Source organism: Pseudopipra pipra, chromosome 1 (genome assembly GCF_036250125.1).
Source record: "Pseudopipra pipra isolate bDixPip1 chromosome 1, bDixPip1.hap1, whole genome shotgun sequence".
Taxonomy (NCBI): domain Eukaryota; kingdom Metazoa; phylum Chordata; class Aves; order Passeriformes; family Pipridae; genus Pseudopipra; species Pseudopipra pipra.
In genome coordinates, this window is record NC_087549.1 from 77,871,614 (window position 1) to 77,884,944 (window position 13,331).

Genomic DNA, 13,331 nt, shown 5'->3' on the forward strand with positions numbered 1-13,331 from the left:
AGGCAAACAAGATAAAACCTCTGACCAATGATTAGTAAGATGACCTGTCAAGGACTGTTAGTATCCACTACATTTTTTTTTTTAATAGTACCAGTGATGTCTAGAAAAACATATTGCTCAGAAACACAGGCAACTTTAGAAGAGACTAATTTTTGAAGCATGGGTGTTTTACTTTAATTTCTGCTTTCTCTCCCTCTGCTTGAGGAAAACTAATGAGATTTGATGCATTCAGATCTGTTACTGAGCCACAGGCTAACAAAGAATTGAGTCTTATTTTAAAGGTAACTACTAAAGGAGACATTTTGGAAAAAATTATTCCATTGACTCTAGCCTTACCAATCAAATAGATGCAGCTACTTGGTCTAAATCTTTGACATATACATTGTATCTAATTTCTGCTTCTTCCCCTGTCAGATCAGGTGCCAGTAATCCATTCATCTTGTTCATTACAGCTTCTGTATCACTTTGGATTAGAGCTTTCAGACTTGGATTAGGCCTATTCTTAGTGCTTCTAAATCAGTGTATTTGATTTTCTTTTTGTCAGGAGCAATACCATAGCAGAATTTCATAGGACATCCCTACTATTTCCTACTTCAAAATGACACTGAGGCCTCTCAACAGAAACAACTTCAAAACTAACACAGCTGTTAAAACAAATTGTCAGTGCATTTCACAAAACTCAGAAATTACAAATGGCAAATAGATACGAGATGAAAGCCTGTATGAAGTAGCATCAAAATGTTATTTACACAACCTTTCCTGATTTATTTGAAAGCATATATACAATAGTCAATTGTTATTTCCTGCAGATGTACGTGTGAGGATTCCTGCTGAACATTAAGAATACAAGCAAACCTTTTACATGTAGCACACATTAACTAGGTTTCAACTCACAATTGTTATGGAAATCTCTGAGCCTTAAGTCTCAGAGCCTTAGTGTATTATCTACCACAAAAGTTTACAAATTTATTTGCTTCTGTTCTCATATCCAGTCATTTATATTCATTCTGCAGCCAGCTCCTACTATCAGGCATGAGTTCTTACAGCCATGTCTAACCACATTCCTTATACTCCTCTCAAAAATACAGATCATCTTATACCAGCCAGCAGTCCCTCTCAAACACAACTATATCTTAACACACAAAATCAGAAAAGTACACTTCCTCATTTTTTCATTCTTAACAACAGAATTCCTAAAATCTCAAAAGTCAGGTTTTAAATATTTCATGTAATAAACTAAAATCAGTGTTTGGAAATAATACCTCCAAAAAGTAAAAGAAAATCTGAAAAAAAGAGAGAGACTCCCTAACAACAAAGTAATAAAAAGCACTAATGATGGCATCAAGCTCTTTCAGCCTCACCATACAGCAACTCGGTCGTAATACTTTTATAAAGATGAGTGAAAGGTTCCTGCTGGGTTGTACAATTTTACATACAGATACCCTTGTATGTTCAGTCTGAAAAACAGTAGATATTTTTAAACTAAGAACCATTCTAAGCTGTATCCTTTGCTGCATTTATGAGTATTCTATGTACAGATATATAAGGCACCCTTCTCATCTTTTCTTTCTGATACTCTCTCTTTGAATTGCATGCTCTTTGGATACTTACTGCTCTCCTCTCATACCAAGATCTCTTTACATTTGGCCATGCCTTGTCAAAGCTGTCATTTTGTTTCATCTCAAAGCTTTTTTGTCTGTATTTTGACTAGTTTTTCTACTCAAAGATTTTAAATGCACCATTATTTTACTCACAATTGGTCCTGTCCTCGACTTGTTCTGAAATAGTTTCTTTAAATTAAAGTCCTTCACACACATGGGCTGCAAGCATGTCTGTGCACTTTCCTCATCCTCTCTGTGCTCTTCTTTCCTGTTGGTCTCCACTTTGTAGCTGCACTGGTAAATAATTCAGACAGTGTCAAGTCTACAACTGTTTAATTACTTACTTTTCTCAGGCCAGGAAGCAGAATTTTCTGTGTGTCAACATCTTAATCTCTAATAGGTAAAGAAGCAGAGGGTGATGTCACCTAGGAAGCTAAGTGCAGATATCAATCACTCCCGTGACCTATTTACAGACCCATTAAACCTGACATAGAATACAGAACATAGAGAGATGGTCTGTATATTGTATGTGTCTCCTTTCTGGTTTTCCTCCTTGTGCCTCAAGTTAATTGTGTGCTACCTATAGATGGCTGGAATGTTATCTCAAGACCAGCTTCATTGTTCAAAAACTGATCCATTAAAAATAAATAGAAAAAATTCCCCTGAGTGTGGGCCGAATCTGGACACTGTGATTTCAGAGTTTGAGGAAAAAAAGAAAGCTAGTCCATATTCCTCTTGAGGCAACCCTATAGGTTAATTTAAACACTATTTTGTTTGAACTTGAGTATCTTTTAAAAGAAAAGAAAGAGAAGGGCCAACTACTCTTTTGTATGGAAGAGATATTCATTCTTAATCCATATATTGAAAGAGTTATTTTATGCTATTTAGCCGTTTCATGAGAAAGCAGTGTAAAAAAAAAACCACAACCAACCATAACTGTAAGAAATAAGCATCAAAAATCACAAGGATAAGCAAATGTTTGTTGGGAAAAAATAATTCATATTGCTAGCAAACCCACAGAACTGGGATAACACAGAAATAATAACATTTTGGGTAAAACTGACATTTGTGCATTTATAAGTCCTAGATTTCAGGTGCTGTTAGTGACATGGTAAGCAGTTTCCATGTGTTCTGAAAGAAAAAAATACATGTATGTGTGGGGTTTTTTTCACTTCTGCAATTTCACTGGAATGGTTAAAAATCAATAATCACTTTGAATTATATAGATCCAGGAAAAACTTATAACAGAAGTCTGAATTTCAGTGTCCTTTTGGATCTGTTAGATTTTAAATAAATTCTCATAAACAAAACCAAACAGTGTGCAAATACAGATAGCAGATTAGCGAGTGTCAGAACTAGCCAATTATAATCAAACTTCTGTATACAAAATGACTGACCCCCTGCTGATCAGATCACACCTAATACGTGTTTTGCAGGTGAGAAACAAACCTGACTTTCACTCCCAAGCTGCTTCAAAGGGTATGGCTTCTGCAGCAGAGCCCACATCAAAGCAGTGCACCATGGCCAAGTGCCAGGACCTTGGTTCACCACCTGCTGCTCTTGGGAGACACTTCAGCCCCGATGAGGTGGGGCTGTGCCCCACTGCCTCTTCATGGAGATACGCCTCCTCTGCACAGGCAGGTTAGCAGCCTGGCCATCTCAATTTGGAGTCTCCTGCTACTTTCCTCAACTGAAATCATAAATACAATTAATTCTTTCCCTTCTTCCTGATTCCTCATGCTGCTTCATTTCACATGTGATCCTCAGCTGTACTTCCACTGCTTTACTCCTAGAGCAGGAAATATCCGCCGCTGAATTTACAATGGAAAGCAATCTTATGAATATCCAATGATTTTCTTTACAACCCCAAAAGGGAGCACACAGGTTACTTGAAGATGAGATTGATTTCACAAAAGAGATACAAAATGCCTAGGTTTTTTACTTTTAAATGAAAATGGTTACACAAAGGAAAACTGCAGACAGGTTCCAACTAAATTAGCTTCTAGTTCAGACTAGTCATAATAATGACTGACATTTTACTAAGTTTTGACCTTATGTTTAGAAAATTGTCTTGAAATATTTCTAACAGATTTGAATGAGATGGTTGAATATCTGCTATTTTCATGATTTCCAAGAATGCTTGAGCACTGTGGTTGTTACACAATCAAACTATTAAAAATTTCTGACCCTAATGATCAATCTGAAATAGTCTCAAAACACTTTTTCTTTTTTCAAGACATACAGGGCGATATGTTTCTGATCAAGTGCCTTTGCCTTTTACATCATTATTTTAAATGTAATCAAATTCTCTTAAGCCTGAGAAAAATGTTGATCTGTTTATACATTGAAGTATTTTGAAGTAAGAAATGATTTTGTGATTTTTTTTCCAAAATAATTGCAGTTTTTAAAATACTTTCAGAGTAGAAAACCTTGAAAAGCTCAGAATACATTTTTCATATATTCAAAATCTAAGTTGGCTCTTTTTGTAAGCTTCAATCAACTTTCTTCTTTAAAATGTTTTTCAACTCCATTTGAAAAAACACCTAAAACATTCTGCAATGTTTCTGAATTTTCAGGGAAGTAAAATGCCAATTAGTCTTGCTGTACTTACGTAGGCTAAAATCCAGTGATGACTAAAAATACATTACTTCAGGCAATTCATTTCTCTGTTTATATCTTGAAAAGTAAGGCCAACATTTAGCAACACTGAATATCAGTTCTGCATTTCAACCTTGCAAGAAGGCTGAGAGTTCCTTTAGCCCCATCATAAATATATATCTGGGACAATGTAGCTCTTAAACTTCCATTTGCATTTATCAAGTGAGGTTTTCACACAGACATGCGGAAGTTTATAAAAACTCAGAGTGCTCCATATATAAACTATTTTCATGTAGCAATTTTAAAAGGTAAATACATCAAAAGAATGCAGCATGCATTAGTACCTTAGACAAAATTGTATATGTGCTTCATGTGTGTATAATCATATACAAAGACAAAATATGCATAGGAGCACTGGTCAAACCAGGTAACTTCATTCTAAATCAGAGAAGCAAAACTAAATCACTGAGTTTGAAACAGAGAAATGTTGGGCTATTAGCCATGGAGCAACCTAACATGGCATGTAAAAGTTTCACTTATCTGGTATAGAGCATCTTTCATTAATTTATTGCACTAGGGTTTATTAAATCAGTAAGGCAGACTATTTCAAAAGCATCATCATGAACTTTGTTAGTAATTCCTTGCACTGCTTGCTCAAGAAGGCCTATATCACTGGGAGAAGATATTAAAACACGATGTCAGATAAACATAAAATCATGTTTTAAACTGTAATGTGAAGACTTTGAGGAATGATATATTTGGAGAGCAATTATTTGCTACAAAAATTATCTCTCCCTTATTCTGATTACTGTACAATATAAAGGCTCTCACATGGCAAAGTCAGAGTCCCCTCTGACACGAAGGATGATGTTTACCATGGAAACTACCATAATCAAGTGATTTGAAGTAACTTGGGTAACCTGACCATAACACCATTCTGTAAAACGTCAGAGATTTTGAACTGCAGATTAAATAATCCATTTAAAATCCATTTGAAATCAGATGCTAACCTGTCCATCATATAACCCTCAAAAATGACAGAAATACTAAACTGAATGAGATTAAACAATCTGGAAGATTGAATGAGAAAGGGCAGATATGTTTTGCTTCTTTTGTATTTCCTCATAATATATTACTTTTTTCCTGCAGTTTTATAATTATTTCTCCATAACTGAAAATGAAGATTTTATAAAGGCTTAAAAAATATATAATAATGGACAGTGCATGGGAACATTTAAGGATCAGGCTAGGCAAAAATACATCAATGCCACAAGCACATCTGAAGCTGATTAAAAGATATTCAATATTTTATTTGGTGTCTTGCTTCAGTAAGACCCAGTAAAATGAGATCTGTTTTTATTTACACATTTTTCCTAATGGCTGAATATAAATATATTGCCTTACCATGCTTCTGACAGCTATATGTATTTAACACTGATACAATAAGCTTCTATTCTCGGACTACAAATCAAATGCAATCTGCAAGACAAAGTGTGCCCCGAGGAACACATACGTATCTCAGTGGGAGTCAGGAAAAGCCAATGGAGATTTTTCATTTATCAGAAAACATTATTCCCAGACGTCACTGGCACATGTGTAGAGTATCACCAAAAGTTCAACAACAGTGTTAAAGTCATTTTTCTGATACAAAATTTAGGTATTCTGCCAGATAAGAGAATAATATGTTAAATATGTGAAAATATATTTGATGATTTCTCTCTTGTCATTCATTACAGTACTTCAAATATTGTTTGAAGGGAAACAAGACTGACAGTAAAAGAGAGGTATTTGTGGTTACAAATGCTAGGAGGCAAGAAGGTGCTCTGAATCTATTCATTGTGAATGATACTATACAAAGATATTTTACTGAACTCAACTTCTCAACCTCAAAGGCTGCAAACTTATTATTAAACATTTAAAGCAAAAGAAAAGGAAAGAATCCTAGAGGACAGCAGTCTTGGCCAGGTTTGAGGTTTTAGGGGTTTTTAAGTGGAAAATATATTTTTGGACAAAATCTGTGTATCACACTATAGACTTACATTACTTAACAAGACACAAGATGTCTGTGTCACTAGCTAAAAGTTCTAAATGGTCTTACTATCATGTCTAACATGAAAAAATTGCACATATTCGATGGGAATATAAGAAGAGAAAACAGTCTATGCTGGTGAGATACACCTCGTGCAAAAAGAAGGCAGCTTCAGGTGAGGATTGAAGTAATTAAACATAGCAGAATTTCAGTATTACTGTTGTGAGAAAATGCCTTCTCTAAGAGAAAAACCTTATTCTTTGAAACTCAATATATTGAATGAAAGAGAAAACTAGGGTTCAAAGGAGTCCCATGAAAATTAAGCTACACACAAATATTTCCTAAATGTAATAGAAACTATGTTTTCTGATCCCCAGCATTTTTTTGAATGTAAGAAGGCATAATTTGTTCTGTTTAAGCTCTGTTTAACATGCTAAGTGATAACTAGACCTAAAATGAAATTAACATCAACTCCATTTACTTAGTTCCCCACAAGCTTGTTTTGTACATTTACAAAAGTGAAATCCCAATTACTGAGTACAAATATTTTGTAACTGAAAAACAGTGTTAGAGGCTATTTTTACACCTGTGGTAAGGCAGAGATGATTTTCCTTAGCTTATCCTCCATTACTCACTCTACTTTCTATTCACAATTTATTTCTATATCATGCTCTTTAACATCTAGCTGATAGAAATATTTCTTGTACCTATTTAAAACATAGCAATCTGTATTGCATACAAAATGGAAAGTTTTTACAGCTTTTTCCTGAACTTTCTTATTTGGAAATTTTTCACAGTAACTATGACACGTGAAGAAAACTGTGATTGTTGAGTCGGAAAGAACATATAACCTCCAGCTTTTCACTTTGCATCCGGCTATATCTAATTTTATAGACAGAAAAATAGTGTCAGATAAAAGACAAGAACATTTAAAACCAATACCTCATGCTTATCAAAAAAAAAAAAAAAAGAAAAGAAAAACAGAAAAGTGTATTTTGGATTTTCCTTTCAAATCAACTACAGCTGAAGATGTGAAATAGTCACTGGTGTTCAAAAGCACTCACCATTAGTCTCATACATAGCAGCAAGATTAATAAAAAATTAACAGCATTTCCAAAACCAACATACCTCAAAGACACTGGTGTCTTAATTCTTCTGAAGAATTACTACTTCAACTGCCTTTTTGTCTTCTGGTCTTGAATCTGTTTTGTAGCCTAGGAAAAATAAATCTCAGCTTACTTTCAAACTGAAAGCATAAGGCTAGACCCATGGGGAAAAAAAACAACCCACTTAATAGCATTGAAGTTAATTCCTCTGTAATCCTACCTCATTATCTTAAGCAAATAAATCTCTGAAAAGGATTGTCTTTTTAAGAGCAAATTAGAAAACTGAATGTCATCTGTGCAGGGAGACATTCTCTTAAAATGCGATCAGCAAGGAAGCTCATAAATAGGGCACTATATAAAAATGTTCCTGTCAGGCAATCCTTAGTAGATTTTCAACAGATGTGTATGTAACTATGATTTCACAAATTCCTAAAATAAAATGTGCCGACATCGTTTACTGCAAACTTTCTAGAGTCTAAAAAAATATGCTCATTTAGATTCTAGAGAAAGAACAATATCATGAAGATACATTCTTTATATATCTTCAATGGCAAATGCTCTAACCACGCTGCCCAAGTCAAGAAAGGCAGATGCAGAGAATGGGAGAATGAAGACCCTAAGCTCACTGTTGCAGAGGATCAGGTTTGAGACCATCTAAGGAACATCTAAATATGCACAAGTCCGTGGGACACAATCAGATTAATTTGTGAGTCCTGGGGGAGCTGGCAGGTGGAGTTGCTAAGCCACTATTCATCCTTTTTAAAAAATCATAGCAGTTAAGTGAAATCCCTGATGACTGGAAAAAGTGAAATTTAGCCTCTAAAAAAGGGAAAGCAGAACATTCAAGGAACTACAGACCAATCAGTCTCACCTCTGTGCCAGGCTAGATCATGGAATAGATTCTCCTGGAAACTATGCTAAGGCACGTGGAAGACAAAGGGGTGATTGGTAACAGCCAATATGGCTTTATGAAGGGAAAATCATACCCGACAAATTTGGTGACCTTCTGCGGTGGGGCTATGGAGTTGATAGATAAGGTCAGACCAACTGACGTTATCTACCTGGAGTTATACAAAGTATTTCATACTGTCCCGCATGACATCCTTGCCTCTAAATTGGAGAGACATGGATCTGATGGATGGACCACTTAGTGGATAAAGAACTGGTTGGATGGTTGCATGCAAAGAGTTGCAGTCAATGGCTCATTGTTCACATGGAGACCAGTAATGAGTGGTGTTCCTCAGGGGTTGGTACTGGGGCCAATACTGTTCAACACTTTTGTCAGTGACATGGATCAAGTGCACCCTCAACAAGTTCGCTGACGACATCAAGCTGTGTGGTGCAGTTCACACACTGGAGGGATGAGATGCCATCCAGAGGAACCTTGACATGCTGAGAGGTGGGCTGATGCAAACTTCATGAAGTTCAACAAAGTGAAGCACAAGTTTCTACACCTGGCTTGGGGCAATCCCAGACACACCTACAGGTTGGATGGAGAAGTGATTGAAAACAGCTCAGTTGAGAAAGACTTGGGGGTGATGATTGATTAGAAACTCAACCTGAGCTGGCTCAACCTGAACAGTGTGTGCTCACAGCCCAGAAAGCCAAACCGAATCCTGGGCTGTATCAAAAGGACTGTGGCTAGCAGTTTGAAGGAAGTGATTCTCCCCCTCTCTTCTGCTCTTGTGAGACCCCATTTGGAGTATTGCGTACAGTTTTGGTGTCCCCAAATTAAGAAGGATGTGGAACTGTAGGAGCAAGTCCAGAGGAGAGCCACAAAATTGATAAGACCAGACCACCTCCCCTAAAAAGATAGGCTGAGAAAGCTGGGGCTGTTCAGCTTGGAGAAGAGAAGGTTGCGTGAAGACCTCATAGCAACCTTCCAGTATCTGAAGGGGGCCTACAGGGAAGCCAGAGAGGGACTGTTTGTCAGGCACTGTAGCAATAGGACAAGGAGTAATGGGTATAAATTGAAAAAGGGGAAATTTAGGTAAAATGTTAGGAAGAAATTCTTTACTGTGAGAATGGTGAGACACTGGAACAGGTTGCCCAGGGAAGTTATGGATGCCCCAAGCTGGCAGTGTTCAAAACCAGGTTGGATAAAGGCCTTGAGCAACTTGGTCTAGTGGAAGGTGTTCCTGCCCATGGCAGTGGGGGTTGGGACAAAATGATCTTTAAGGTCCCTTCCAACCCCTTAAGCATTCTATGATTCTATGGTTCTATGATTCTACGTAAAATGTAGCAAGAGTAGCTATTCAATTGTCATAACTCCCACTCCTGCATGTCATCATAATTTTTTATTTACTGAGAAGAATTTAAAAGAAAGTAAAAAATAAGTAAGGTTATTATGTTTTTATTTTATTTCCATAAGCATGTAAAATTCAGGAGGCATAATCCCTAGGTGCATCTTAGCACTCATTACATATTTTTAGAAGTGCAGTTGGAGTGTATAAGCAGTGAAAAAGCAGCACATGCTATAAAGTGAAATCAGAGACAAACTATTGCAGTAACTATCATTGTTAGAATGTTTTAATTTTTCTTAGAAAATTTTTACCAATTTGAAGCATGTTTTTGAAAAAGAAAACATGGGTTATCAAACCCTTGGGAAAAGAAAGTCAATATTATAATAACAAAGATTTTTTTAATTAAGAAGAGATCATTCTGTAATTCTGTGATTGTTACAAGTTTATTTTTAAAATACTTCTGTCTTACTCATCCCGTGAGTTATTCGTTAGTTTAAATTACTTTGTTTATCTAGACCAACATAAATAAGTTATTTTAAATAAAAACAACACAGAACACAGCTCGCTTGAAGTGTATTCATGAATAACAAAACTAATTCAACTCAGCTTTGGAAGATGATTGTGTCGTATGAAACCTTAGCACAATGTGGAAGAAACTAATGAAGACGGTATTCAAATGAAAGTAATAAAAGCTACACGTAGCCCAAACAGAAATGAAAAACAACTAAAAAAGGTTCATCAGAGCTTCACTCATACCCACAAGCCAGCAATGCAGCTAGTTAGAAAGAAGTCAGGAAACAAATTTCTAACAATAGCTGATTCTGTCTTTTTACTTCAGTATTTCTCAAAACCAAAAGTATAAAATCACACACACATGTGTTTGGATACATGAAAGCCAATGCACACCTGAGAAATTAAAACAAGGCATCCAGCATTCACAATGTGAAGAAGTGGAATATATTATGCTATCATTTAAGATTTTTTAAGAGCTAGGGGACTGTGCACTTCAGATTCAAAAAATTAAAATAGTTGCACTGCTCCCATTAAAGCAAGATCTTGATTTATAAATATTTATAAGTCAGAGTGGCCTTGACTTGAGGGTTTTCTATTACTTTTTCAAATTATAGTATAATGGAGTCTCATGTAATTTTTCTTATTTCTCCTTTTGATAACAATTTTTTAGACTTGCAAGTTTCAAGATTAACTGATGTCTCTTCATCCATAGGCTATTGTCATCGAAGTGCTGTAACATTTTCATGGTACATTGGAAATGAGATAATAGAGTGACAGTGGTAAAAATAACTCTTGCTTGAAGTATGTATCTTTTAATCGATGTTTAGTGGAAAAGTGGCAACAAAGCAGACCCCTTCTTTCATATTTACATCTTTCTTTTTTCTTATATAGATACACTAAGCAAAAGTCTTCAAAAGCATTGTTTCATGGAGCAAGAGCACACATTTAAAAGTAGTTTCTAGTCTCTCACAGAAATCCTCACACCTTCAAAATGTTACATTAGTTGGAGTATTTTCATCAGATTTATTGATATTATTGTGTTTGCTGAGATTAAGAAAAGGCCCAGTTCTTTCAGTCAACTAAATTTTTTTCTGTTTTATTTTCTCCTCACTTTGGTTGGTTGTTTTTTGTCTGTTTTGGTATTTTAAAGGCTCCTATGAAGTTGACATCTTTGTTGTTCGTGTATTTGTTCAAAACTTTGAAAACTGATGTTTTCTACTGTATTGTGCTTTAAGAGACACCATTTAAGTACCATTTAAGTAAAATATTTAAAGACATTTATTTATTTATTTATTTATTTATTTATTTATTCTTAATGATATCAGATTGAAAGAAAACCTTGGATTTATTCTAGTCCCTCTAGATATTTGATAACAAAGTCGAATAAAAGTAAGAACATTCAATTATTGCTATAATTGCTCATCAGAACATTGCACAGCTTCCCAAAACAAAATTTGATCAAATTCAGTGGATCTTGCTTTAGAAAAATTGCATTTTCTGACACAAATATATTCTGTTGTTAAAATTCAGGATGAGTCTAACTATTACTTACTCTCAATTCAGTCTGAGACTTCTGTCTGCAGTGACATTTTAATCTATATTACCAAAAGGACAAAACTGAATGTCTAGCACAAGGAGAAAAAACCAGACTTACTAAAAGGCAAACACACAAGAAAGACGAATACAATTGTATTAAGCAGAAACAGGACAAAATAGAAAGCAGAGAAACAGCTTTAGATTCACCATAGCAGTATCATAAATTTTCTTCAGAGAATGATAGTGAAAGCAAAAACTGGTATGAGCTTATTTTCCTGTCAAACGATCAAGACTGACAGCATATATCTTCCCTTGGATATACAGAAGCAAAAGCTCTGCTTTCCTTTAGACTGCTTGAAGTCCGATGATATTCTTCACGTTAAAAGAGACATCCAAAGATAAAGGAAGCAAACAACTTTTTTAAGCTATGACTTAGAAAATAATTTCTGAGCCCACAGAAGGTCTCACAGTATATTTTAAATTACACACTGACATACGTCTCTTCTTCATAACGTATAACCGGGTCTTGGTCTTCTCAGTGAAGTTACAAAACAATTTTTCATTTCCTACAAATTGACTCAATGTTGAAAACAATCTGTGTCTTGAAGGAAAGGAAACGACTTGAAACAACTGAAGGCTTGGTGCTGACTGCAGTTGTCTGTGCATCAGGAGAGCAGAGCAGCCTGCTCCTCTGTCTTAAGAGCAAAAACAAAGAGATGGGAATACAAGAGTGTTTGCAGTAGAACATCAGAAAGGTGCTTTGTTTTCCTCAGATGAGTTTTAGTTCTGACTAAAATGTTCTTTAAATTCCAAAAATACAGTAAGTAAACATGAAAAAAGAAAAAGACTTGTCTGTCAACTGGAACACAATTTTGAGGTGAGAAAACTCACTGATTAATAGTCTGATAAATCATTTACTGCTGTATGATCATGAGCTGTTTTGGTAGATTTTGCTTCAGTTTCCTAACCTATCAAAAAGGAATAGCATCATTTTTTCCCTTGTCTTTTACTCCCTTTCTTTGGCCCATGAGGGGGTCAGATTCTTGCTGGGGCTTGCATAATGTGATACTAAAGAACTATCCTTGGAATGTCAGCATACCACAATCAGAAATATACTACAAACAAAGAATGACTGCCTATCATGACAGATAAAAAGACTTTATGCAAGGTTTAAATATTTATTATTAAAAAATATGAAAATTAATTAGAAATAATATTCTCCTTCAGTCTGATATATCCAAAGTAGATAGAAACTGCAAGCCTGAAGTGATAGATACAGTGTTCCATTTGAGACATCATATAATGCCTAAAAATGGGAGAAAGAGAATCAGAACCAGTGAGATTCTTATATTATAGTGAACATGCCATCCTGCCTGTATCGGCAAGTTGTCTTTTATTATTTGGAAGAAATTCAGGTGAAAGACAAAATTTCCTCTAAGAAAGCACAAATTCACTTGCTTCACTTGTTTTACTTGGAATTTTCTTTCTCTTCTTTACAGCAAAGGAGGTGTATACTATTTAGGAGATCTGAATGGTGTTGAATGATTTTGGATTTCTGAAGTTTACAAATGCCTCCTTTAATAAACCTGGAACACAGCACTCACTGAAGAGATGTCTGGGAAGAAAGATTTTTCTGCTTTCTGCTAATATTATTGGACAAATGTACACTCTCTGATTTCACCAGCTGATCGAGGAATATGAATAG

General features: G+C 35.3%; 1 protein-coding gene across 8 annotated transcripts in view; it reads right to left on the reverse strand.

Annotated features, from left to right (window-relative positions):
* The window catches only part of CDH18 (cadherin 18), a 501,066-nt gene that overhangs the window by 298,287 nt on the left and 189,448 nt on the right, over nt 1–13,331 (reverse strand). For 6 of the 8 annotated variants that reach the window (XR_010432152.1, XM_064661985.1, XM_064662052.1 and 3 more), the window contains one exon: nt 7,357–7,442. The exons of the other annotated variants lie outside the window; for them this stretch is intronic. The gene's annotated coding sequence lies outside the window, so the exon portion shown is untranslated. The remainder of the gene's footprint in view (nt 1–7,356; nt 7,443–13,331) is intronic. 8 annotated transcript variants of the gene reach the window in all.